Source organism: Bufo gargarizans, chromosome 2 (genome assembly GCF_014858855.1).
Source record: "Bufo gargarizans isolate SCDJY-AF-19 chromosome 2, ASM1485885v1, whole genome shotgun sequence".
NCBI classification, from domain to species: domain Eukaryota; kingdom Metazoa; phylum Chordata; class Amphibia; order Anura; family Bufonidae; genus Bufo; species Bufo gargarizans.
The window spans coordinates 250,059,533-250,082,889 of NC_058081.1; the positions used below are offsets into that span (position 1 = coordinate 250,059,533).

The 23,357-nt window shown below is 47.8% G+C and overlaps 1 protein-coding gene across 1 annotated transcript in view; it reads left to right on the forward strand.

Moving 5' to 3' along the window:
• Nucleotides 1-5,852: 5,852 nt before the first annotated feature.
• The window catches only part of GTSE1 (G2 and S-phase expressed 1), a 46,076-nt gene continuing 28,571 nt past the window's right edge, over nucleotides 5,853-23,357 (forward strand). Inside the window, exon 1 of the mRNA XM_044276773.1 lies at nucleotides 5,853-5,988. The gene's annotated coding sequence lies outside the window, so the exon portion shown is untranslated. The remainder of the gene's footprint in view (nucleotides 5,989-23,357) is intronic.

Here is a 23,357-nt window from a genome sequence, read left to right on the forward strand (position 1 = left end):
GGAACAACATAGGGGGGGCAATTGCCCCCCCTCGCCCCCCTCTAGCGACGCCACTAGTATCTCCTACACACTGCTTACACCGTGACCGTATCACCTACACACTGCTTACACTGTCACCGTATCTCACCTTTTGGACTCTTGTACACGACTATATGCACTAAAACATGTATAGTGATAGTTAACGGGCCATATTGATCGTGCGTACAGGAGCACATGGCATCTTGATGTTGTTCATGTTGTGCCTCACAATGGGCTATTGTCCCGCATTCATATGATCTATTCTCTATTCGTGCTAAACAATAGCCCCACCTGAAGCTCGACTTGCGCAGCATCATTGTAATCTAGGATTGTGTGTACTCCTGTTGGCATGATCAATGCCAGTGTGGGACATATGGCCCTCTTGTAGGGAATACAGTCGTGTGAAAGAGGCCTTAAAATGAGTTTTCTCATCTCAGACAATAGGGGCGTATCGCTTGGATATGCCCCCATTGTCTTATAGCTGCTGTTCCCCGCACCTATATTGAGAACTGGTCCCCGAAATTGGAGTATGGCGCAATGCGCATGCTCTGCCGCCCTCCATTCTTCTCTATGTTAGAGTTGTGGATTAGCAAACAGTGGTCGACGGACCCCATTAAATCTGGTGTCCTCCAGCCACAGCGCTACCTGCTCCGTTCTCAATATAGGTGCGTGTCCCATCGGTGGTACCCACACCTATCAGACAATGGTTGCATATTCAAGTGATATGCCACCATTGATTGGGATACCCCTTTAACAGCAGTTAGTCCCTTGTGTGTCCATTGTGGTAATCACACTAGTTATGTCATAGCGTCATAGGGAAATCATTAATCAAACTGTTAAATTACAATTTATTAATGAATTCCTGATGATGCTGATGGACCGTGACTCCCACAAGGGCTCAAATGAAAAGGGGCAAGATTGAACAACGAACAAGCCTTTGCTGTTCATGTGCCAATCATAGGGTCTGCGATCAATAAAGAGCCAAAACATAGCTCATTACTGATGGTATTGTTCATGGTTCACCTTTGGCAATAATGTAGTTTAGGGGGAAAAAAAATACCAAGGGCTTTTCAATAAACGTACAGTAGTGACCCTATGGTGGTTTTAATGTCACCACAGCGGTAGTGCCAAAGGGTACTGTTACCCTGTACCGGCCAATGAAAACACAAATACATCGAAGTTAACTATACATTTTTTTATTTTTGTATAAATTACAATATATCCATAAAAAAAAAATATATATATATATATACATACTATACAAAAAATAAATGTTTTTAGTGGAGTAGGACTGTCGTGTAGGTGGTTTGAGGTTGGCAATGGTAGCCCCCCTGTCCTCTTTATTCTCTGAGCTAAAAATACAGTCCACAAGAAAGGATGCAAGTTGAAATTGTGGGTTGTATAAGGGTCTGAGGAGGAGGGTACCCGAGCATGTGTAGAGGTGGTGGGGAAAATAGTGGGACGGAGAAGTAGAAAAGAGACAGAAGGGAACACATGCCCGGGGGCTGGGAATGGGAAGGTTGTCGGTAATGGTCACTGGTGTGGGATGGGGTTGTGGGGGCCGTGGCCAATTTCTGTGACACATTCTCTAAGCATGATATTAAACTCATGCAACTGCTCGGGCGTCATTGAGTCCACCAAATTGATTATGCTTACCCCATAATGGTAGTTAGGGCTGCATTGGATCGCCGACTCTGCTCCCTCCCAGCGGCGAATCAAGGCAGCACTAAACTCCTTCTGATGTTCGTCCAAACCTTCTACAGTGTTGGAAACAACCTCTACACGGTCCACATAATCATTTTGCTTTGGCCTACCGGATCTCTGCATGCTCAGCAGGGCTCTTAAATTTGGATGTCAACCTAAGAGCCTCTGTTGAGCAGAGGGATCCGGTAGGGGACCCGGATTCTCCCAAGCAGATGCATGAGGGACAGGAGGTCTGGCGTTGGCGATCCATTCATTTTCCGCATCAGGAGGTTGTTCAGTCTCCAGAGTGCTGCTCTTAGTTCTGTATGAAAAAAATTAAATAAAAATTTACCTTTAAAAACACCATCCATGTCCGATGCTACGTCTACATTACACCATAAGTTGGCTGTCCAAAACAGGGTAGCCAAACGCTCTGCTGTTACAGACAGTCCCTTAAAGGGAACCTGTCACTGGGATTTTGTGTATAGAGCTGAGGGCATGGGCTGTTAGATGGCCGCTAGCACATCCTCAATACCCAGTCCCCATAGCTCTGTGTGCTCTTATTGTGTAAGAAAACAGATTTGATACATATGCAAATTAACCTGAGATGAGTCCTGTCCCTGACTCCTCTCACATACAGGACTCATCTCAGGTTAATTTGCATATGTATCAAATTGATTTTTTTAAGCAATAAAAGCACACAGAGCTATGGGGACTGGGTATTGTGGATGTGCTAGAGGCCATCTAGCAACCCATGTCCTCAGCGCTATACCCCAAATCCCGGTGACAGGTTCCCTTTAAATTACATTTCTTTTTACATTTCATTTACATTTCTTTAAAAAATATATATAATTTACCTTCTTTGTGCCATTGTGCGTCGTCGTAAACCAAGGCTGCTGTATATGTACTCCCTGAGGTTGCGCCGGACCCAATCGGGACTGAACCTCCTTCTTATAGTCCATCCTGAAGCCGTCCTGGATAGATCAGCGTTGTGTAACCTGTTTAAATGTTGGAAAAAAAAAACATAACATGATGTAAGGTTAAGAACAATATGAATGTTTAAAAAAAAAAATTGCTGTTCTTACAACATATCTTCTGAGACACCGCATTTAAATCCCCCCAGGTCTCAGAAAGGTCAGAACATATGTCCCTCTATGGCCGTGTAAGCAGTGTGTAGGTGATACGGTCACAGTGTAAGCAGTGTGTAGGAGATACGGTCACAGTGTAAGCAGTGTGTAGGAGATACGGTCACAGTGTAAGCAGTGTGTAGGAGATACGGTCACGGTGTAAGCGGTGTGTAGGAGATACGGTCACGGTGTAAGCAGTGTGTAGGTGATACGGTCACGGTGTAAGCGGTGTGTAGGAGATACGGTCACGGTGTAAGCAGTGTGTAGGAGATACGGTCACAGTGTAAGCGGTGTGTAGGAGATACGGTCACGGTGTAAGCAGTGTGTAGGTGATACGGTCACAGTGTAAGCAGTGTGTAGGAGATACGGTCACGGTGTAAGCAGTGTGTAGGAGATACGGTCACAGTGTAAGCAGTGTGTAGGAGATACGGTCACGGTGTAAGCGGTGTGTAGGAGATACGGTCACGGTGTAAGCGGTGTGTAGGAGATACGGTCACGGTGTAAGCGGTGTGTAGGAGATACGGTCACAGTGTAAGCAGTGTGTAGGAGATACGGTCACGGTGTAAGCAGTGTGTAGGAGATACGGTCACAGTGTAAGCAGTGTGTAGGAGATACGGTCGCAGTGTAAGCGGTGTGTAGGAGATACGGTCACGGTGTAAGCAGTGTGTAGGAGATACGGTCACAGTGTAAGCAGTGTGTAGGAGATACGGTCACGGTGTAAGCAGTGTGTAGGAGATACGGTCACGGTGTAAGCAGTGTGTAGGAGATACGGTCACAGTGTAAGCGGTGTGTAGGAGATACGGTCACAGTGTAAGCGGTGTGTAGGAGATACAGTCACGGTGTAAGCGGTGTGTAGGAGATACGGTCACAGTGTAAGCAGTGTGTAGGAGATACGGTCACGGTGTAAGCAGTGTGTAGGAGATACGGTCACAGTGTAAGCAGTGTGTAGGAGATACGGTCACGGTGTAAGCAGTTTGTAGGAGATACGGTCACGGTGTAAGCAGTGTGTAGGAGATACGGTGACAGTGTAAGCGGTGTGTAGGAGATACGGTCACAGTGTAAGCGGTGTGTAGGAGATACAGTCACGGTGTAAGCGGTGTGTAGGAGATACGGTCACAGTGTAAGCAGTGTGTAGGAGATACGGTCACGGTGTAAGCGGTGTGTAGGAGATACGGTCACAGTGTAAGCTGTGTGTAGGAGATACGGTCACGGTGTAAGCGGTGTGTAGGAGATACGGTCACGGTGTAAGCGGTGTGTAGGAGATACGGTCACGGTGTAAGCGGTGTGTAGGAGACACGGTCACGGTGTAAGCGGTGTGTAGGAGATACGGTCACAGTGTAAGCGGTGTGTAGGAGATACAGTCGTTTAATTCTCCATTGTCACAGTATTTATAGTTACCTAATCAGTATTAATTACAGTCACTCACATTGGTTGAATTGGCACATGGATACACATGTGAGCAGTAACGCCACGTCAAGGCTTCAACCCTTGTTACTGACCAGTCACACACCATGCTTTTCATTCATACGCATTTGGTATTCCAGATGTTTTGGACTACACCTCCCATAATACTTTACCAGCATGATGGGAGATGTAATTCACAGCATGTGGACAGCCTATGGGTGCCGACCTCTGAACTCGCGGTGATCACAGTACACAGGAGCAGCTCGTCACCTGTCAGATGCCCCTTCAATGCTCCCGCCAGGGCGCGGGCCTCACACATGGGCTTCTTCTTACACTTCAGGTACTTTGTGTTCCATAGGAGAACATGCTGGTCAGAGTTGTGACACAATTTTTTTTTATTAAAATAGTTAGAGCAAATGGCAGAACAGACGCAGTGCAGCAGACGGACGGTGCACATATACACAGCAGACGGGGATTACAGAATCCAGTGAGAGACGGATTTGGTGGCAGGTGTGTCCTTCTGGATGGGGGCCGCTTCTCATCCTTCTCCAAGTGACGAGATGACTGCAGTTTCGTAGCAAAAAACATGCCATGGCATAGGAGATATAGGGAATTTTTTTTTTTTTTTGTTAAAATAGGGTTGTACACATCTAACACACAGGCCACAAATATAATACACTGCCCCCCCCCAAATATGCTGCACATACATCCCCCAATATACCGTACCGCACAGACAGCCCCCCCATATACTGCACAGACAGCCCCCCCCCATATACTGCACAGACCTCCCTATATAATGAGCAGACACCCCCCCATATACTGCACAGACAGCCCCCCATATACTGCGCACACAGCCCCCCCATATACTGCGCAGACAGCCCCCCATTTAATGCGCAGACAGCCCCCCCCATATACTGCGCAGACAGCCCCCCCATATACTGTGCGACAGCCCCCCCCATATACTGTGCGACAGCCCCCCAATACACTGCGCAGACAGCCCCCCCATACACTGCGCAGACAGCCCCCCCATATACTGCGCACACAGCCCCCCCCATATACTGCGCACACAGCCCCCCCCATATACTGCGCACACAGCCCCCCCATATACTGCGCACACAGCCCCCCATATACTGCGCAGACAGCCCCCCCATTTAATGTGCAGACAGCCCCCTATATACTGCGCAGACAGACTCCCAAATATACTGTGCAGACAGCCCCCCAAATATACTGTGCAGACAGCCCCCCAAATATACTGTGCAGACAGACCCCCCCCATATACTGTGCAGACAGACCCCCTATATAATAGAACCTATATATAGGAGGACAATCAGTCAAGAACCAATATGAGAATAGCTCCTGCAAAGGGTTAAAAGTGCTTTTGGCATGGATATTCATGTTTACCCTCGGCGCTTGCGCACTGGGACGTAATTTTTCCCTACCATCACATTGCGCAGGCGCGTCTCGGCTCCCAGACGCATGCGCAGGTTCCCGGCGTGCTGCTAAGTTCAGCCTTGAGATTTTCACTAGAGTGTCCTTTTGGGCATGCGCAGATGGAGAAAAGTGAGACACGCCCCCCGACGTCATCGCTCATGCGACAGGAAGTCAGAGGGTAGGGAAATCTCACGAGGTAGGGCAGTATAACGCGTCACCCCCTCCACCGGCTCCTGTGGCAGGCAGGCTTCGCTCAGCCCCAGCTGTGTCCGCTGAGCCTTCCTTCCGATGCTCCTGCTCCCGGACTGAGCCCTCACGCTTCCAGGTGCGGTGCATAGTGTATGGTGATCCTCCATAGTGGGTGGCTGGTGCTGTGTTATAGTTACTGGAAGTCGCCCTGGTAATGGTGGCTTGGCAGTGAATCACTTAAGGTAGGTACTTAGTAGCATGCACCTTGTCGTGGGTGGTGTGCTGCATGCTAAGTGTACAGTATAGGGATGGCCAGGGTGCTGTGTGCCCAGTATTCAGTCTATGAGGGCATGGACACACATGGTGGGGCACTAAGTGGGTTAGTAAGTGATAATGTGAGTGTAACTCCTGCCTGTGAGCAGCGATTTGCAGTAACACTTGTGGCCGGCCATACACTTTAGATGGCTGTCAGCCGATCGCTCATTTGGCCAGCTGCTTTTTTTCTCGGACCCTAAGTACACATGCACACTTGGCTGAGCCTGCATGTGTTCTGAACAGGGAGCGGGGGATAAGCTGGACACCTGTGGCGGAGGTGGCTTATTTCTCACAAGAAGGATTGAGCATGTTGAAATTCAGCCGCCTAATCTTAGATCCCAAGTCGATTTGTTCAAAACTTAGTTTGGATACTGTACGGAGCGGTATGGGCTCCAGCAAGGTGAAGGGAGTCTCTCGGGACTTTTGCGAATAACTTCAGCCATCGAGTTTTCAATAGAAATGGCCTTGCTGTTCGCCCAGCGGTCGTTTCGTGGCGAACTTTGCTCGTTCGTGGTTCTCAGAACGGGCGAACATATGGCGATGTCTGCCGGCGCCATAATTTTTTGCATTGTGCTGAACTTTGACCCATGACACATCCATCAGGTGGTACAGGACATCCAATTGAGACGTTTCAGCACATGGACATACCCCCTACCTTATAAATAGACCCGATTTGGCCGCTATTTTACATTCAGTCTTTTGCCAGTGTAGGGAGAGGTTGCTGTGTGGAGCAGGGACAGGCTGTTAGGGACACCAAACGCTAGCTAATAGGGCTACAAAAGTCCTTTTAAGGACTGGTATAGGTGTGATCTACTTATAATATATCTTCTAACATAGAAAGTATATTATAGTGGATTTGTATTGTGCAGCAGTTGTGTGCGGTTCTGCTCCGATATCGCAGCTACACAGAGTGACAAACACTATTGGAATAACTATTTGAAACTGGTGCAACAGTCTCCCTGAAATTAAGCCCTACCCCGAAAATAAGACCTAGCCCTATTTTGCAGGGTTTTGGGAGTAGGGCTTAAATATAATCCCTACTCCAAAGATGAGCCCTAGATAAATTTAATATTTCTGGAAGTGTGGGTGATTCAGGAGCGCTCACTAATGGCTCCTGAGCTGGCGGGCAGGCAGGATCTCGGCGCCGGAAATCTCTGCTCTCCTAGCTGATCGCAGGCAGGCATTACAGCAGTGCAGGCTGCCAGCACTTGGCCCTCAGTGAAACCGCTAGCCCGCGCATACATGGCGGCTTCGCTAAAACAAAAGTTATGGCGGCAGCCACGCTTCCATCTACTGTACGAGTACATCGCTGGGTGGTCTGGACAGCTTCTCTACCCTGTACTGCTTCCAGCCTGCACGTTCTAACAATGAGGCAGCAGGAGGATGTCCTCTCTGCTGCCAGGAGCTGGAGGTGCTGATTGGCGGTAAGCGCGTCCTGCTCCCTCCCCCACCACCAATCAGCACCCTGTCATCTCTCGCACCGGATCTCCGTTTTTTTGTTCAAGCATAAATGTGTGATTGTTGTTCATGGAGCCAAAATAAGCCCTACCCTGATAATAAGCCCTAACCCTTTTTTTCCGCAGGAAAAAGTCTTATTTTTGGAGAAACACGGTATATACCTGCTTCCACAAATACTGCTCTTCGCTAGGGACTTTGGCACAGGGTCATTTAGAAAATGACAGGTATATGAAGAGGCAGGCCCTTCCGCAGGGGTGGTAGGGGTCGGGCAGGTGCACCAGGCCGAAGCCTAGTTGGAAAAGGGTGGCTCACTTAGCCTTCTGTATCAGCACCCTCCTCACTCCCTGCTGTGTGCACCCCCAAAGACACCACCACCACCATAGCCCCTCCACTCGAGTCAGAGGAATTATTTTCCCATCCATTCCCAAACCTTACGATGCGCAGCCATTCTTGGCATTGGATGAGGAAGAGGAGGTAGTAACGGTGGCCACCCAGCGGTCTGACGACAGTACCCACATCAGTCTAAGGAGGGTGGTCCCCGCTGTTGCTGCCTACTCCGAGATCTCTAATGTCAGTGGTGGTGAAGGTGACTATGATGATGTGTCAATGGACGTCACGTGGGTGCCCACAAGAGAGGAAGAGAAGGGGAGTTCAGAGGGAGAGACAGAGCAGCAAATGGGGAGAAGGAGAAGCAGGCAGATCTCGCAGTGCACAGGAGGCAAAAAGCAGACTGCTAATGTATCTGGAGCGAGCCATCCACCATGCACGGTCACATCTTGCGCTCCCAGGACGCCGACACATAGCTCCGCAGTGTGGGCTTGTTTTAACGTGTCCGCTGCTGACAATAGTGTTGCCATCTGCAGCCTGTGCTGTCAATGCATAAGTCGCGGTAAGCCCAACACTCACCTAGGGACGACTGCCTTAAGAAGGCACCTGGCCTCCCATCACCGAGCCTAGTGGGAGAAACAGTCAGAACCCACAAAGCCACACTCCCGGTGCTCCACGTCCTGCCTCTTCTTCTCCCCTCTCCTCCCATTTGTCGTCCACTCCACCTTCCACCGTGCAGTCGTTCCCTGGCCCAAATGTTCGAGTGTAGAAAAATGATGACTCGGATAATCCTTTTGCCCAACGGCTGACTGCTGGCTTGTCGGAACTGCTAGCCCGCCAACTACTGCCATATAAACTGGTGGACTCGGAGGCCTTTAGAAAATTTGTGGCCATTGGCACACCGCAATTGGAGGTCCCCGAAGGAAATATTTATCCTAGAAGGGCGTCCCTAAACTATATGGTCACGTTCAGCGGCAAGTGAATGAATCTATGACAGTGTCGGTGCCAAGATACATCTGACCACAAACATGGGGTCTAGCAAACATGGGCAGGGAAGGTACATAACTTTTACTGCCCACTGGGTGAACCTTCTGACTGCTGTCAAGCATGCATCCTGTGGCACCCGTGTGGATTTGGTGTTACCGCCACGGATTGTATGCAGGCCTGCTTCGCCTCCTCCTCCTCGGCTGACTCCTCCTTTTCCACTGCTACCGCCTCTACTGCTGTACTGCTGCACCCCCCAGCTCCACAGAACCTATTCGACATGCCAGGTGAGACGTGGCCATGCTGTGCTGCGTCTGTTGTGCCTGGAAGCCAAGAGCCACGCCAGTCCTGCACTGCTTTCAGCTCTGTGTTCACAGGCCGATCAGTGGCTATCTCCGCTCAATTTAACAGTTGGTAAAGTGCTGTGCGACAACGGTGCCAATCTGCTGTGTGCTGAAACAGGGCAGAGTGACGTGCATGGCACACGTCCTGAACTTAGTCGTGCAGCCATTTGTTGCCAAATTCCCCGGGGTCCAGGATGCCTTGCGACACCACCTGCCCGTCAGACATCTGATTTGTGACAGCCTGACGCGCTGGAACTCCACCTTGTATTTCCTTGATGGGCTGCTCCAGCAGCAACGTGCCGCTAACTACTACCTGTACGAACTCTGCGACAGGACAGGTTCTGCGGAGCTTTTTTCCCCCCCCCCCACTTGCACGATCACCCGAAGACACTGGGTATCCAGCAAAACATGTTGGGATGCAGGGTGCATATGTGTATGTGCTTTTAGGCTCAGTGGCAGGAGCTCCAGATATAGGAGCAAATTATAGCTAATATAGAAATGGGGAAAAAGGGAACTCCAAGCCATGATACAATTTAACTACTATGAAGCAATATTAACTGTAGCAGCATACAGAGCTAAAGAGGGAGTGAACCCTGGCCACTGATAGTGCTCATAAAACTATGACAGATTAAAACTAATTTATATAGTGTTTTTTTTTTTTTAAGGGAGTTGATAAATAAGTGATTTTATAAAAAATACAAAAGCACATGAAACAAGACGTAGTTTGGTCCTAATAGACTATTTGTTAGTTCACTAATATAGTTAACGTCGACATGTGCTGAGAGGTCGCATCAAATTGTAGTTGTTGTTTTTGGGTTTTTTCACCGCTCCAGTGGCCATTCATGCACAATGCATGCAGACTTCTGCGGCCATTTAATGAGATCACCAAACTGGTCAGTCGCAGCCAGGGCAACATCAGTGACATCGTAACATTACGCCTTCTTTCTGGAGCGTGCATTGCGTCGTGTCATTGATCAAGCCGTCGAGGAGCAGGAAGAAGAGGAAGTCGCTATGCTGAATGAATTCCCAGGGGGGGCTACTCCATCTGAGACAAGTCAGCAGGAGTCAGAGGAGAATGGTGCCTGGAGGGGAAGAGGAGGAGCAGCAAAAGAAGGCTTCAAACTTTTCTGGGATCCCTGGTGTTGTCCTTGGATGGATTCTCCTGGGTCCTTGGATTCCGGTTCTCCTGGGTGATGAGCTGGAGCCAGGCAGCTCCATGGTTTCCAATTTAGTGCAAATGGGGACCTTCATGCTCCAGTGATTGAAGAGGGACCCCTGTATAAAAAGCATAAAGGGCAAGGACCAGTACTGGGTGGCAACGTACTTAGACCCCTGGTACAAACAAAAAATGGCGGACATGTTGCCAGCATCAGAGTGTCAGCATGCAGCATTTCCAGGCTTTGCTGCGAGAGATGCTAAATTCTGCTGTTGTGGGCGTTGGCAGAGGAATTTCCACCCACAGCGAAACAGGTGTGGGTACCAATACTACTGCGCCTGCAAGAAGAGTGGTTTGAAGATGTGTTGGTCACTTGGGCTATGAGATCATTCTTGCAGCCAAACCATTGACAGCCGCCCTCTGGATACAGCATCGGGGGACGCCTAGACTGACAGGTGTCCAACTACATCGGGTTAACGGCCAATGTGGACACTCTGAGAAGCGAGGAACCCCTTGACTACTGGGTGTGCAGGCTTGACCTGTGGCCCGAGCTGGCATAATTTGCTATGGAACTCTTGGCTTGCCCCCTCGTTGAGTGTCCTGTCCAAAAGGACGTTCAGCACAGCAGGGGGATCGTAACCGATAAGCGCACTTGTTTAGCTCAAGACGGTGTGGACTACCTCGCATTTCTAAAAATGAATGAAGCATGGGTCTCGGAGGAATTAAACACCTGTGATGACCACGTTTTAATTGAATTTCCTCATGCCAGCCCACACATCCGCCACCACTCAGAACAAAGAATAGTCCCTGTCGTATGTAAATACAGTGGCATAAAAGGCCTTTTTCTGTCCGTTAAATGCCTAATATTTGGGGCCACTGAGGAAGTCAACACCTATGATGACCACATGTTATCGAATTTCAACTATTATCATTTGGGGCTTTCAAAAAGGGGTATTTCGTTAGCCTTCTTTTTAATCCAATTTTATATTTTTAGTGCTTTTAAACATATGTAATTGTCATCTATTTGTACTGGCCTGCAGTAAAATTTATATCCAATGACCGTCTAATATACCTCCAGCCACATAATCGGTGTCCGTTCACACGTCCGTATGTGTTTTGCGGATCCGCTAAACACTGACACTGGCAATGTGCAGTCTGCATTTTGCTGACCACACATCGCCGACGTTCTCAAAGAAAATGCCTTTTCTTGTCTGCAATTGCGGATGCGGACAGCCCATTCCAACCCCATTGAAAATGAATGGGTCTGCACCATTTCCACAAAATTGCAGAAACTGATGCGGACATGTGAATGGACCTCACTTTCTGTCCGGTGAATGCCTAATGATTAGGGCCTGTACTACACTGGCCTGCAGTAAAATTGATATCCATCAACCATCTAATATACCTCCAGCCACATAATCGCTTGACCTTTTCTGTACGGTAAATGCATAATTTTTGGGGCATATAATCTAACTGGCCAACAGTAAAATTGTTATACCGTGACCGCCTAATGTACATCCAGCCATATTATCAATTGTTCTTTTCTGTATGGTGAATGAATAGTACAGTGAAAGGACCGTAGTGCCTAAAATAAAAAAAATGTCTAGGCTCCAGCTGGGCATATTTCTGAGAATTTCCCTTTTTAAGACTCATAAAATGGCCCCTGATTTAAAATACTTTATTTTTGTGAATTTTTGCCTCAAAAGTCTCACTGGGCATGCGCCGAGCCCAGTGATGTGACCTGAGCGCCGTTACCCTTGTTCTGGTTCTGACAAAGCTGCCAGTTTGATTTGATGTACTGCTCCAAATTAATTAAGATACGTGCACGGAGAGATCAGACAGACAACTCACTACATGGAGTTAATCAGTATCTCTGGTTTATTTCTGAAAACAACATGGGTTTCACGAGAGGAGGGAGTGAGGGGGGTGAAAGATAAAGTATATATTTTCTATTGGCTATGAACTCTCTACTTTTCTGTAACCTTGACGGCCAGAGGAAATTCCTTCTCCCTCCCCCCCTTGTTCCTGGGTGAAACCGTTACTTCTTTCTTTGTAGCTGCTTGCTTGAGCTGAACGGAAACCACAAAGAAACACATGATAAAAACACAAAGTAAGATTCTAGTTTATAGGTGTAGGCTGAATGTCTGGCCGCCATCTTAGCTCAACAAGCAAGTATCCATTTTGTATCAATAGTCCATAACAGTCCCCCCTTGGAGACTTGATTGTAGACTTTCCCTTCGCCTAGCGAATCCCCTGGGCATACCATTCGTATCCTCTTCACCCGCAGTGGCGACAACCTACCCCTTATAGGTAGGCTCCCGGTTGCTCGGACTTGTGGTAATACCCTGGGATTCATCTCACCCTATCTCAGCCAGGCATCATTGTGAGGAGGGGGAGCTGTGTTGAACGATGTTTCCTTCTGTCCTTCCTCATCGTAGAGGAGCATAATAGGTCGTTCATCAGTTTTCTTCATTCTTTTTTGAAAAGCGGGTCACACAAATAAGAACGAGCTTAATCACTACATATATCACCAATATTATTAGGGCTACCTGCAATATTACCTGGACAATTCCCAGGAGCCAACCCCCAATACCTTTGAACCAGTTATTGGGGTTAAGGGAAGAGAAGGTATCAGACCACCATGTATCTTTACCAGCTTTATGTGCGTCCAGCCATTTATCTCTTAAATCCGCCATTTTCTCTATACCCACCTTAACTTGCAAATTACCCTGCGGGTCTATGTAATGGCAACAAGAGGGTCCCACAACCTGGCACATACCTCCATCTTTAGCTGTAACATAATCTAGAACTAATATGTGTTGGTTGGTGACAATGATTAACTGGTTTTGCACAATGTTCGAGGTATTCATAAGTCTCATCACTTCCCATATTTGGTCATCCAGGTCGTCTGTTGCTACTACCAGATGACCCCACATCTGCGCTATCATGGGATATATGAAGATGGAACTAACAATTTTGTTGGTAATGCTCGTCTCTACTACATGTGGCTTGCCATTTGGTCTGGGTGTGTTATCTTTGGCCCTACGATACAAGGTGTGTTTAGGTACTGCATTTATGTCAATTTCAGAGTGTGGTACTATAAAGGTGGCAGGAGTAAGCCTGGCGATGGTGCACAGTCCTGTGACATTCCGGGATAACCATTTGTACACTTTGTGTCCACAAACTAAGTATATGTCGTCTGGAACTTCTGTGCCATTGAATAATCGGGTAATTAGTTTGGCTAATTGTGTCCCTTTCACCAACTCATATCCTTTTGACTGACTTTCGGTGTCGTTAGCTGATATACCTGTTAGGAGATCCTGTACAGTACGGTTGTTACAGGGCAGATCCTTTCCGTTCTCAGCATCTACACCAATACACTGCACGTGGCTGTCTGTTTTTGAATCATTGCAACCTGAGTGTATGTGTGGACTAAATGTCATACCTTTGGTTTGTACTTGGAGGCAATAACAGTGTGTCCAGCTAGGAAAACATGTGACATTAGCCCAGTGTCCCATTCATTACCCAGTGGCGTGAACACTGCAGATATGCCCACTGTCAAAGTCATGATCAGTAGATGGACCCTCATGGCTTATTGTTCCAGGATCGTCGGGACAGCCTTTACTCTTTTACAATGTGAGGCGTGGATCCAGGTAAGCCTCCATCGAGTTTCACAGAGGTCGGGGTAGTCAGCAACACCTGGTACGGCCCCTCGTATCGTGGTTCGAGGGTGCTTCTGACGTGTTTCTTGACCACCACCCACTCTCCAGGTTTGAGAGTGTGTATTCCCTCTAGGGAGTCAGGATCTGGAATGGAAGAGAAAACTTGTGCACATATGTTAGACAATTGTTTACTCAGGGCAATCACATATTTAGCAACAGATTCATAATGCATTTGCAATTGCCGTGGGAAGTACTGTCCCATCCTAGGCCGTGTCCTAAACAAAATTTGGTGTGGAGGCCTAGGGGTGTGTCTAACTGAAAATAGTGCTATTGGCAGGCATTGTACCCAACTGAGCCCTGTCTCCCCAGTCATTTTCAGCATCTTGGACTTCAGTACCCCGTTCAGTCGTTTGACTTTGTCGCCGCTTTGGGGTCTGTAGGGTGTGTGATAGGCTAAGTGTGACCCTACCATCTTCCAGACTTCTTGCGTTAATCTAGCAGTGAATGCTGGGCCCTGATCACTCTCAATGACCTCAGGTACTCCGAACCTACAGACAAGCTCCTGCATCAGTTTTTTTGCAGTAGTGGTTGCTGTCTGGTTTCGGACGGGGTAGGCTTCTGGCCACCCAGAGAACAAGTCTATCACTACTAGCACATATTGAAACCCTTGGCACATTGGCATCTGGATGTGGTCAATTTGAATCCGTTGGAACGGGTACTGGGCTTTGGGGAGACATTTGGTTGGTGTAGGCTCAGGTCTTCCCGGGTTGCACTGCGCACAGATGAGGCAAGACTGAGTATGCCTCACCAGGACAGGGGTTATCCCTGGGGCCATTGTCTATTAGTTCTTTCATGATGGTCTTAGATTGGTGGGTGGGCCCATGAGCTATTGAAGCTATCAGAGGATAGAGAGCTTTGGGCAGAGATGCTCTCCTTCCTTGGGTCCACAGTCCAGATTCTTTCTCTTCTTGGGCTGACTCTTTTAGCCAATCCAATTTTTCTTGTGGCGTGGCCTGTTTCTGCATTTGTTTCAGGAGGTCCCATGTGATTTCTTCTTGTTCCAGGTCTTCCTGTGTTATCATAATCTGGTCTGACTGGACTCTTTCCTCTTTCACTGCTGCTTCCTTGGCTGCTTGGTCACATAGGGCGTTTCCTCTGGCCTCAGAGGTGTCAGCTCGAGTGTGCCTGTAGATCAATAAAATCTTCAGAATCTCCATTATACTCCCCCCTTGGAAGAGGAAGGAGTGCAGCAGGATGGAGGATGTGGCACCTCTGAATGGTGACATTATCTGGCAGAAGCAAACTACACGGAAGCCGGAGGTGGCGCTGTGCAGCGAGGTGTTTAGGTTGAGTCTGCTGGAGGATGGCAGAAACGTCATGGGGAGCCAGAATAGTGAGGGGATGACCCAGCACAACGTCAGATGTGACGTTCAGAAGAGAGCTGGCAGCATGGATAGCTCTGACACAGGAAGGGGCTTCTCTGGCTACTGGGTCCAGTCTCTTTGTATGGCAGGACTTTGGGGTCCTTCAGGGTCACAGTGACTGGTGGGACACTGAGGTATCCAATATCCTGGGGTCCTCTGGCCCAGAGAGTATTGGGGATGAGGTGCAAAATGGTTTGCAGCGAATCCCCTTGCTCATATAAATCAGTGCAGAATTTTATTGTCAGACATCCGGCAGCCGTGGGTGTCACATAATTTGAGTGAAAACCACAAAGACCAAGAAGCGAGACAGTTTCTTATCAGAAAGAGGAGCTTAAACTAACACAGCAGAAACTAACATTTCTGTGAAAAGAAAAAAAGGTGGGGGTCAACTGATCCCCCGCAGCTGTCCTGCAATGTGGAATGATCTGCTATTTTAGCTTTTGTCCATTTCTGTAGTTGTTCTATAAAGAATTCTCCAGACTCATGATCCCGGGGGCCAAAGTTAGCACCTTTAAGTTCAGGGATGTGGATTTGATCCATTATCAGTGTGGAGTATTCATCTGTCTTGTTTTCCACTATACTTTGCAGGTCCGACCATGTGCACCCATAGGTTTGATGCACTTGGGACAGCTTCCTGAAAAAGGGCATGGGATGGGTCTCATGCTCAGGCAGTAAATTCACTATGGTGAATAACTGTTGTGGGGTGAAAGACACATATTTTGGTGGTCCCTGTGGCCGGTTAAGTGCTAGGGCTTCTTTCAGTGTCTCAAGGTTTCCCTGCTCAATTTTCTGTAAGTTCTTTTGTAACTCTGTAATCCGACCCTGCAGTATTTGATCTTGTGAACGTCGTGATGGGCGCACGGTCATGGGTACAGTCCACTGTGGTGCCAGGGGTAAAGTTGGCGGATCACCGTAGTCTGTCGGGGTACCCCGCGAAGGAGTTTGCATATTACCCGGTGCATTTTGTATGCCCATTGTGGATTCTGCAGCACCGTCTGCATCCCCCTGTTCTGCTTCATCAGGTTGCCCCCCTACCATTATAGGAGTAAGGGTGGCAGGTGAGTGGGGTAGCATGAATGTACCGTCCGGGTTAACCATGGGGTACAAGGTAGTATGAAGGGGCAAGGGTGACATAGGAGTGACGGGGGGTCCGGACCGAATGATATTAAAGGTCCGTTCATGGGCGTTGCCTGGGGACAAGATGGCGCTGTAGCTAACACAGGAAGTGATGGGACGTGCCGGGGAGTAGTTACCAAGGTGTGGTTTTGTGGGTGGGGAACCCCACAGGGAAGGCACGTATCACGGGAGGAGGGATTCTGTTGACCACATGTTTTGCAGGTCCACCCACCTGCTTTCTTCCCAGCGCCATTATAGGGTGGTGGCTAGTCATGTATCAATGCAACACCAGGCTTACAGAAATATCTCTGTCTTTTCTCATCAAAATTTAGTTCCCCCCCGGTCTGTTCAAATTCTTTACTACAGTCCAACCACACACGGACCATGTCTGTCAATTAATCATCTTCTAACTTCCCTCTCTTCTCGTTTAACAACACTTGCCAGGTAGCACTACATAGGATGCCTCCTTTACAGACACCTTTAACTCTTCTCCAACTTACTTAATCCTTTTATGAAACGTTTGCCTCTCCTGTCCGCCACGTACTGTTCAGGTGAACAGTAACCCTTCGGGACACTTTCCTCATTTCCCATTATCTCTCGTACCTACTGAAGCCGCCTAAAGACCTCTGCATAGAGTAATCACTGGACGTGAAGACCTTTGAGTTCCGGTCAGCACACTCTGGGCTACCGCGAACCGCTCTCCACCCATCTGTGATCGTCCCCTTTATGGAGATTTGAGTCAGACACCGGGCTGAACTCCGATACAGGCACACAGGAGAACTACGTGTCTCCGTCAGTGATACTTGTCAACAGGGTCTTCACAACTTATAGGCACAACACAGTACATCAAGACTTTAAGAAAACATATGGGGTTCTTACTTTCATGCCCTCGAGGACGTCCCAGACTGCTTCCGCACCCCTCCCTCAGACGAACACCAAGAGGCTACACCAGGGGACACTTTATAGGCAAGATGACTCAATTTTCCTACCTCATATCACGGGTTGCGATCCCGGTGTCCGTTAGTGCGCCTCTCCTCGTCTGGTCTCTGGGGGTACGGGAACAGAGGGTCCAATCCTCGAGCCCCACGTTGGGTGCCAAAATTGTTCTGGTTCTGACAAAGCTGCCAGTTTGATTTGATGTACTGCTCCAAATTAATTAAGATACGTGCACGGAGAGATCAGACAGACAACTCACTACATGGAGTTAATCAGTATCTCTGGTTTATTTCTGAAAACAACATGGGTTTCACGAGAGGAGGGAGTGAGGGGGGTGAAAGATAAAGTATATATTTTCTATTGGCTATGAACTCTCTACTTTTCTGTAACCTTGACGGCCAGAGGAAATTCCTTCTCCCTCCCCCCCTTGTTCCTGGGTGAAACCGTTACTTCTTTCTTTGTAGCTGCTTGCTTGAGCTGAACGGAAACCACAAAGAAACACATGATAAAAACACAAAGTAAGATTCTAGTTTATAGGTGTAGGCTGAATGTCTGGCCGCCATCTTAGCTCAACAAGCAAGTATCCATTTTGTATCAATAGTCCATAACACCCTCAGGACGTTGATGATTGCACAGGCACAGGCAGTACTGCGCCTGCGCGAGTTTTCTGGCCGCAGACAGGAAGAAGGACGGGACATTTCTATAAGGTAGACTATGACGTGGGGAGGGGGCGGAACCGTTTGCCGGGCTGTGGGAGGTTATTTGATCAGGAGGCGTTCTTGGGCACTGCAGGGGGGCGTCACTGGGCACCGGAGAGTGAAAAAAACACCCCTCTGGGCACCTTGGACCCTCGTTAGCATAACCTAAAAAGCGTTTTTATAACAAAACTACAAAATAAAGTAAAAAGAAGAGTCCTGGAAATAACTTACTTTAGTCAACATAGCGATGGTGCCAGCTTAAAATGGTAAAAGCAGGTGACAGATTCCCTTTAAAGGGAACCTGTCACCCAAAAAAAAAATTGCTTATTAAGCTGCATAGTAGTGTCCTAATACACTTTTTTTCTTCGTTTAGCCGCATTTAGCCTCCTTGAGAAATCGATGTTTTATTCAGCCGCTGCCCCGTGCTTCAAGTCAGGTTTGAAGTCAAGGGGAAGCGGCTTTGGCGTCGCCAATCCTGCTCTCCCCGCCTCCCGCCGCCTTTATTGACACGCCGGATCTCAGTGCCGGGACCGCGCTCCCAGCCCGCATGCGCAGTAAAGGGCTGCTGTAGCGCGATCCTGGCTCCTACACTCAGCCGGCTTTACTTTCGCTACTGCGCATGCGCCCGCCAGCCTTGCATACTAGCGCAGTTACAGAAGATGCCGGGCGAATGCGCAGTAGCGAAACTAAAGCCGGCTGAGTGTAGGAGTCGGGATCGCGCTACAGCAGCCCTTTACTGCGCATGCGGGCTGGGAGCGCGGTCCCGGCACTGAGATCAGGCGTGTCAATAAAGGCGGCGGGAGGCGGGGAGAGCAGCATTGGAGACGCCTAGGCCGCTTCCCCCTTGACTTCAAACCTGACTTGAAGCACGGGGCAGCGGCTGAATAAAACATCGATTTTCTCAAGGAGGCTAAATGCGGCTAAACGAAGAAAAAGTGCATTAGGACACTACTATGCAGCACTATAAGGTACTATTAACAGCTTAATGAGCGATAATTTTTTATTTTTTTTGGGTGACAGGTTCCCTTTAAAGGGAATCTGTCACCTGCTTTTACCATTTTAAGCTGGCACCATCGCTATGTTGACTAAAGTACCTTATTTCCAGCAGTCTTCTTTTTACTTTATTTCGTTTTGTAGTTTTGATATAAAAGCGCTTTTTATGTTATGCTAATGAGGGTCCAAGGTGCTCGGAGGGGCGTTTTTTCACACTCCGGTGCCCAGTGACTCCTCCTTGCAGTGCCCAAGATCGCCTCCTGATCATCAAATAACCTCCCACAGCCCAGCAAACGGTTCCGCCCCCTCCCCACGTCATAGTCTACCATATAGAAATGCCCCGTCCTTCTTCCTGTCTGAGGCCAGAAAACTCGTGCAGGCGCAGTACCGCCTGTGCGATCATCAACGTCCCAAGGGCAACAGCGCTCAGGTCACATCACTGGGCTCGGCGCATGCCCAGTGAGACTTTTGAGGCTGTTGCCCTCAGTATCGCCTACGCGAGTTTTCTGGCCGCAGACAGGACGGGGCATTTCTATAAGGTAGACTATGACGTGGGGAGGGGGCAGAACCGTTTGCCGGGCTGTGGGAGGTTATTTGATGATCAGGAGGCGTTCTTGGGCACTGCAGGAGGGTGTCACTGGGCACCGGAGAGTGAGCACCTTGGACCCTCATTAGCATAACATAAAAAGCGCTTTTATATCAAAACTACAAAACGAAATAAAGTAAAAAGAAGACTGCTGGAAATAAGGTACTTTAGTCAACATAGCGATGGTGCCAGCTTAAAATGGTAAAAGCAGGCGACAGATTCCCTTTAAATCAAATCCCGAAGTCTCCTCCCTGGAGCCCATGCATTTGAATGCTATACTTAGCCGAATCTCCATACAGCATTCAAACAGTTTTGAATGAATCGACTTCGCATCTAGGATCGGAATCTCAATTCACTCAACACTAATTGCGACCTCTAGACTCCTATGCTGAATACTGGGGTCCTTCATGACTTCTCTGCATTGTCAGGGGTGATGTGACGCAAACAATATTGATTTGACACACCACTACTAATTCTGAGAATGAGTGGCCTTTCCCCAAATTCATGGCAGAAATTGGCCTTATGTTCGCAGTCACTGTAAATGAAAGAGCTGAAAATCAGTATTCTTGGAAATGGGGAGGATTAAAGGGGTTGTCTCACCTGGAACATTGGTGGCATATTGTGCTCTTGGCTATTTTTGGAAGTCCCATAGAAATGAAGGGTGCACCGCACATATGCTCCCACCGTTCCGTTCACTTCTAGGGCAATCCCATAGAAATGAATTGCGCGTGGCTGTGCATGCATGGTGTTTTTTTTAGTTCTTGTTCTAGACCTGATATGCCCCCAACAGGTGAGAAATGTCATTTATCATGTAGAGAAAGTTAATACAAACCACTTACCAATGTATTCATTGTCCATATTGCTTTCTTTGCTGGCTGGATTCGTTTTTCCATCACATTTATACACCGCTCGTTTCCAGGGGTTATGACCACCCTGCAATCAAGCAGCGGTGGCCGTGCTTGCACACTATAGGAAAAAGTGCTGGCCTCACTGGTGGCCAGGACCACAGGAGTGTGCATAGGCAACCACTACTGCTGGATTGAAGGGTGGTCGTAAGCGAGGAAAAGAGCAGTATATAATGTGATGAAAAAATAAATCAAGCCAGCAAAGGAAGCAATATGGACAATCGCAGTACATTAGTAAGTGCCTTATATTAACTATGTCTACATGATAAATGGTATTCTCTGAACTGAGACAACTCCTTTTAACATTACTTATTAACCACTACCCGACCGCCTAACGCAGGATTGCGTCCTGCGGGCGGCCAGTGCGTCATCCCGCGAGAGGCGAGATTTCCTGTGAACGCACGTACACAGGATTGGAAGGTAAACGAGTGGATCTACAGCCTGCCAGCGGCAATCATTCGATATTTATTTATTTTTTCCTTTGAAAGGTATATCAGACGCTGTTTTGTTAACGGCGTCTGATATACCTGCTACCTGGTCCTCTGGTGGTCCCTTTTGCTTGGATCGACCACCAGAGGACACGGGCAGCTCTGTAATAAGTAGCACCACACTACACTACAAACCCCCCCCCCCCCCCCCACTTATTAACCCCTTATTATCCCCTGATCACTCCCCTGTAAGGCTCCATTCAGACGTCCGTATGTGTTTTGCGGATCCGCACATTGCCAGAACTATATAGAAAATGCCTTTTCTTGTCCGCTATTGCGGACAAGAATAGGACATGTTCTCTAGGCTCTACAAAAAACGCAGTGTTTGCCCGATCAAGCCTGATCTTGTGTTTTTTTGTTTTTTCTTCTGATCACTGCAAAAACACCATAAAATCGCTGCAGTGCTATAAAGATCACATTTGAGGGGCATGGCGAGTTCATAAAAGGTGTTTTCTTTTTTTTTTTTTCTTACAAAGTCTCATATTCCACTAACTTGTGACGACAAAAAAGAAATCTCACATGAATTCACCATACCCCTCACGGAATCCAAATGCATAACATTTTTTAGACATTTATATTCCAGACTTCTTCTCGCGCTTTAGGGCCCCTAAAATGCCAGGGCAGTATAAATACCCCACATGTGACCCCATTTTGGAAAGAAGACACCCCAAGGTATTCTGTGAGGGGTATGGTGAGTTCATGTAAAATTAAATTTTTTGTCACAAGTTAGTGGAATATGAGACTTTGTAAGAAAAAATAAATAAATCATTTTCCGCCAACTTGTGACAAAAAATAAAAACTTCCATGAACTCACTATGCCCATCAGCGAATACCTTAGGGTGTCTACTTTCCGAAATGGGGTCATTTGTGGGATGTTTCTACTGTCTGGGCATTGTAGAACCTCAGGAAACATGACAGGTGCTCAGAAAGTCCGAGCTGCTTCAAAATGCGGAAATTCAAATTTTTGTACCATAGTTTGTAAACGCTTTAACTTTTGCGCAAACCAATAAATATACACTTATTGCATTTTTTTGGTCAAAGACATGTAGAACAATAAACTTATAGAAAAATGTACATAGAAATGTAGTTTTATTTGAAAAATTTTACAACTGAAAGTGAAAGTAAAAATGTCAGCAGCAGTGAAATACCACCAAATGAAAGCTCTATTAGTGAGAAGAAAAGGAGGTAAAATTCATTTGGGTGGCAAGTTGCATGACCGAGCAATAAACCATGAAAGTAGTGTAGTGCAGAAGTGTAAAAAGTGGTCTGGTCATTAAAGAGGACCTTTCACAGACTATGACAATGTGAACTAAGAATACAGACATGGAGAGCGGCCCCGGGGATCTCACTGCACTTACTATTATCCCTGGGCACCGCTCCGTTCTGCCACTATGCCCTCCGGTATCTCCGGCCACTAAGTTATAGTAGGCTGAGATTTCAGTCAATAAGTTATGGTAGGCGGAGTCTGCCCTTGTTCTGCTCTAGCGCTGGCCAATCGCAGCGCAGAGCTCACAGCCTGGGAGGTTATTTTCTCCCAGGCTGAGCGCTCTGCAATGCGATTGGCCAGTGCTACAGAAGAACAAGGGCAGACTCCGCCTACCATAACTTATTGACTGAAATCTCCGCCTACCATAACTTAGTGACCGGAGATACCGGAGGGCATAACAGGAGAACGGAGCGGCGCCCAGGGATAATAGTAAGTGCAGTGAGATCCCCGGGCGCCGCTCTCCATGTCTGTATTCTTGGTTCACAGTGTCATAATCGGTGAAAGGTCCTCTTTAAGGGGGTTTCAGCTAGGGGGGCTGAGGTGGTTAAAGGGGTTGTGTTATGAAAAATATTCAATTTTTTTTTTTAAACCAGCACCTAGATCAGAATACTTCTTTAAGGCTACGTCTACACGACGACATTTGTCACGCGACATTTTGTTGCACTAATGTCGCGCAACAATTTTTATAATGGCAGTCTATGGTGTCGCACTGCTACATGCTGCGACTGCGATGCAGAAAATCCATTCGAGATGGATTTTTCTGCGACTGTTGGGTCGCTGCATGTTGCAGTGCGACACCATAGACTGCCATTATAAAAAATTGTTGCGCGACATTAGTGCAACAAA